Genomic DNA, 5,538 nt, shown 5'->3' with positions numbered 1-5,538 from the left:
AGCTTTCCTTCTCCTTCTTCTCCTCCTCCTCTTCCTCCTCAGATCATTTACTCGTCTCAATATCCACTTTAGTTTCATCCATATTCATTCTCTTGTTCTATATAGCTTTCCTTCTCCTTCTTCTCCTCCTCCTCTTCCTCCTCAGATCATTTACTCGTCTCAATATCCACTTTAGTTTCCTCCATATTCATTTTCTTGTTCTATATAGCTTTCCTTCTTCTTCTCCTCTTCCTCTTCCTCCTCAGATCATTTACTCGTCTCAATATCCACTTTAGTTTCCTCCATATTCATTCTCTTGTTCTATATAGATTTCCTTCTCCTTCTTCTCCTCCTCCTCTTCCTTTTATGCCTATCCATCCTCTTCTATATAGTTCTCTTTTTCCTTTTCCTTCTTCTCTTCCTCCTCCTCCTCCTCCTCCTTGTGATCTCATTTACTCGTCTCAATATCCACGTTAGTTTCATCCATATTCATTCTCTTGTTCTATATAGCTTTCCTTCTCCTTCTTCTCCTCCTCCTCTTCCTCCTCAGATCATTTACTCGTCTCAATATCCACTTTTGTTTCCTCCATATTCATTCTCTTGTTCTATATAGATTTCCTTCTCCTTCTTCTCCTCCTCCTCTTCCTTTTATGCCTATCCATCCTCTTCTATATAGTTCTCTTTCTCCTTTTCCTTCTTCTGTTCCTCCTCTTCCTCCTCCTCCTTGTGATCTCATTTACTCGTCCATTTATCTCCCCCTCCTTCTCCTCCTCCTCTTCCTCCTCCTCCTCAAATCATTTTCTCGTCTCAATATCCACTTTTGTTTCATCCATATTCATCCTCTTCCTCTATATAGCTTTCCTTCTCCTTCTTCTCCTCCTCTTCCTCCTCCTCCTCAAATCATTTACTCGTCTCAATATCCACTTTTGTTTCATCCATATTCATTCTCTTCCTCTATATAGCTTTCCTTCTCCTTCTTCTCCTCCTCCTCCTCCTCCTCAAATCATTTACTCGTCTCAATATCCACTTTAGTTTCCTCCATATTCTTTCTCTTCCTCTATATAGCTTTCCTTCTTCTCCTCCTCCTCCTCCTCTTCCTCCTCAAATCATTTACTCGTCTCAATATCCACTTTAGTTTCCTCCATATTCATTCTCTTGCTCTATATAGCTTTCCTCTCCTCCTCCTCCTCCTCCTCCTCTTACTCCTCCACGTAACTCCATTATCTCTACGTCCCCTCAACAATTAGGCATAGCGGTTCTTTTTCCCTTCTTTAACTTTTCTTCTGTGTCCCTCGAGTCGTGTTGCGCGCCTAGAAAAGAGAGAAAAGAGGAAGGTTCAGAAGTCTCTCCAAGCTTTGTGAGACGGAAGATTCGGAAACTAAGACTCCCTCGACGCTGGAGAAATGGAAATAGACAGATATAGGTAGATAGATAGATAGATAGATAGGGAGATAGATAGAGATATACTTGGTCCATTTTCTGAAATATTTTGGATAAGGCTTTCGTAGAGGTTGTGTGTGTTTGGTAAGGCTTTGGTAGAGGTTGTGGGTATATGGTAAGGCTTTCGTAGAGGTTGTGGGTATTTTGTAAGGCTTTCGTAGAGGTGGTTTTGGGCATTACCATGGGCAGTTTACAGAGCCTAGTGATAGTTTAACAAGGCGTCTTCACCAGGAACTCAACTCATCTCCTTTGTGGCCTTGGGAAATAGCTGTTTTTAGAGCCGAAAGCGTCTGAGAATTGGTACCTTACACAAATATTTGATAAGGCTTTCGTAGAGGTCGTTTTGGGCATTTCCATGGGCATTTTAAAGAGCCTCGTGATAGTTTAACAAGGCTTCTTCACCAGGAACTCAACTCACCTCCTCTGTGGCCTTGGGAAATAGCTGTTTTTAGAGCCGAAAGCGTCTCAGAATTTGTACCTAACACACACACATTTGGTAGTGGTTGCTGTGTTAGTATGTCCATGGTTAGTTCGTCAAGGCTTCTGTACTACATGTAAGAGACACCCACTCACTAGAACTCAACTCACCTCCTTTGTGGCCTTGGGAAATAGCTGTTTTTAGAGCCGAAAGCGTCTGGGAACACTGAGTCCTTCGTCCCACTCTTTCTGACGAGCCTCGCCATCAGTATCGGGGCAATTATCAGGCCGGACAGGTCGGGCGGTAAAAGGCGTGCGTGCTGCGAGCGGCGGTAACGCGACTCGGGTTGAAGAGAGAGAAGCTAATCGTTTTTACAAAGTTTCCAACCCCCTCCGTGGCGGCTGGACGTGACTGGCATGCTGCTGGTGCTACTGGTCCTCCTCCTCCTTCTCCTCCTCCTCCTCCTCCTCCTCTTCCTCCTCCTCCTCCTGCCGTCGGTGCCTCAAACTCTTCCTTCCCCAACAGGAAAGAATGTAAAGGCGAGTGGTAGACTTGCAAGAAATGGAACCAGAAAAGGAAGAAAAAATTGTAGAGTTTCTAGAATGGAATATCAAAGACTCAATATAAGAAAATGATAAAGAAAATATATAAAAAATTATCTCCTAGAGGTACAGAGGAGAGGTAGGTAGGACTTGCACGGAATGGAACCAGAAAAGGAAGAAAAAATTGTAGAGTTTCTAGAATGGAATATGAGACTCAATATAAGAAAATGATAAAGAAAATATATAAAAAGTTATCTGCTGGAAGTACAGAGGAGAGGTAGGTAGACTTGCACGGAATGGAACCAGAAAAGGAAGAAAAAAATGTAGAGTTTCTAGAATGGAATATCAAAGACTCAATATAAGAAAATGATAAAGAAAATATATAGAAATTATCCCCTAGAAGTACAGAGGAGAGTTAGGTAGGAGTTGCACGGAATGGAATTATAAAGAAAAAAGTTAAAAATATATATGGAAAAAAGTAATTTAATAAGCGAGTGAACTAAATGTGATAAAATAATGAAAAAAATATATATAAAATTATCTCCTGGAAGTACAGAGGAGAGGTAGGTAGGACTTGCACGGAATGGAATTAGAAAGAAAAAAGTTAGAAATATATATTGAAAAAGTAATCTCATAAATAAGTTAGAGGGAAAAATAATGAAAAAAAAAATAGCTTACAGGAAAAAGAAGTTAAAATTATATCCTAGAAGTTAATAGAAAAGTGAAAACGAAAGGAATAACAATGTCTATCTATCTATCTATCTATCTATCTATCTGTCTATCTATTGCAAGGGAAGGAAATACTAGCCCCAAACAACCTTTTAAAAGCATTATAGAGAATTTAAAAACCGCAATGACGAGAGAAAACAGAAATATGGTCAGTAAAAGAAAGCTCTCTCTATGTAAAAACTAATCTATCTATCTATCTATCTATCTGTTGCAAGGGAATGGAAATAATAGCCAACACAATCTTCTGGTATCATTATAGAGAATTTAAAAACCGTATTGGCGAGAGAAAACAGAAATATGGCCAGTAAAAGAAAGCTCTCTCTCTATAAAAACTAATCTATCTATCTATCTATCTATCTATCTGTTGCAAGGGAATGGAAATAATAGCCAACACAATCTTCTGGTATCATTATAGAGAATTTAAAAACCGCAATGACGAGAGAAAACAGAAATATGGTCAGTGAAAGAAAGCTCTCTCTATATAAAAGCTAATCTATCTATCTATCTATCTATCTATCTGTTGCAAGGGAATGGAAATAATAGCCAACACACTCTTCTGGTATCATAATAGAGAATTAAAATGCGTAATGGCCAGAGAAAATAGAAATATGGTCAGTAAAATCTCTCTCTCTCTCTCTCTCTCTCTCTCTCTCTCTCTCTCTCTCTCTCTCTCTCTCTCTCTCTCTCTCTCTCTCTCTCTCTCTCTCTCTCTCTCTCTCTCTCTCTCTCTCTCTCTCTCTCTCTCTCTCTCTCTCTAATAAAACTGATATTAACATGCAAAACAACAACAACAGGGGGGGGGGGGGTAGAGAGGCGTACAGGTGATAGCTTAGCGCAGTCACCCTTAATTCCTAATGTTTCTGACCGAGAGAGAAAGAAAGAAAGAAAGAAAGAAAGAAAGAAAATACAACATCCACAACAACAACAACAACAACAACAGCCTCGCTACCGATCGCTCCCACCGCAGAAATGACGCACACGAACGCAACACGAATGATACACGTCCGTTCATCCACTTTGCCCACCTCATCCACCTTATACAGTTCATCCACTTCATCGATTTATCCACATTATTCGCTTCATCCACTTCAATTCATCTACATTATTAACTTCGTCCACATCAATTCATCCACATTACTCACTTCATCCACTTCAATTCATCCACATTATTAACTTCGTCCATTTCAATTCATCCACATTACTCACTTCATCCACTTCAATTCATCCACATTATTCATTTCATCCACTTCATCAATTCATCCACATTATTAACTTCATCCACTTCAATTCATCCACATTATTCAATTCATCCACTTCATCAATTCATTCATATAATTCACTTCATCTACTTCGTTTTCTTCATCCATTTAGTCAACTTCATCCACCTCATCCACTTCATCCACTTCGTTCATCCATTCCCTGAGTCGCGTAATCCTCTTTGGAGCTCGATTTTTTAATGTTTTTTTTTTTGCAGGACAACACGGTGGATGACTTAGTGTGTGTGTGTGTGTGTGTGTGTGTGTGTGTGTGTGTGTGTGTGTGTGTGCATAACCGCTCCTATACTCACTTGGCGTTCTCTACCTTGACGTTGTTCTAATGTTCATCTCTCTCTCGTTCATGTTCTCTTCCCTCATTTTCATTTTCCACTTCATATTCCTGTTCTCTACGTGTTCTTTTCCTCGGCCTCGTAAAACCAAACTGAGGTCAACTTAGGTCATCGTCTATCATGGGTGTTGTTGTTGGTACTAGACTCGTGTGTCCTGGTGTGAGAAACTGCTTGCTGGCGGGTCTATAAGTTATGGTGGTGCGTAAGAGTGAGACCGGGCCGGGAAATATAGTGTCCGAATCCTTGTTTAAAACCCTGTTGGTCTTCTGTACTGACGCTGCCTCCTCGCTCTCTCTCTTTCTTTCTCTGTATTTTCCTTCTCTTTCATTCTCCCTCTCTCTCGTTCTTTGTTTTTCTTTCTTTCACTCTCTTCTTTTCTTTTTTTTTCTTTAATTCTTTTTTTTCTTTTTTTTCGTTTCTTTCTCTCGTATCTCAAGAAAAAAATATCTACGTGAGAGAGAGAGAGAGAGAGAGAGAGAGAGAGAGAGAGAGAGAGAGAAGAGAAAGGAAAGGAAAGGAAAGGAAAGGAAAGGAAAGGAAAGGAAAGGAAAAGTAAAGTAAAGGAAAGGAAAGGAAAGGAAAAGAGAGACAGAGACAGAGACAGAAAAATAAAGATAGAGATAGAGAGAGAAAATGAAAAAGAGAAAAAAAGAGAGAGATAGATAGATTCATTACATACATCAACCCCAAACAAATAAAATATAAATCCTAGCATCCACGTATATACAGCATCATAAATATATACACATACATTCATATATATGCGTCACAGAGGGATATCATAATAGCGACAACCATAAAAGTATAAAAAAGTAGAAACAAAC

Source organism: Eriocheir sinensis, chromosome 20, assembly GCF_024679095.1.
Source record: "Eriocheir sinensis breed Jianghai 21 chromosome 20, ASM2467909v1, whole genome shotgun sequence".
NCBI lineage: Eukaryota > Metazoa > Arthropoda > Malacostraca > Decapoda > Varunidae > Eriocheir > Eriocheir sinensis.
Note: the sequence above shows the minus strand (reverse complement) of the source record.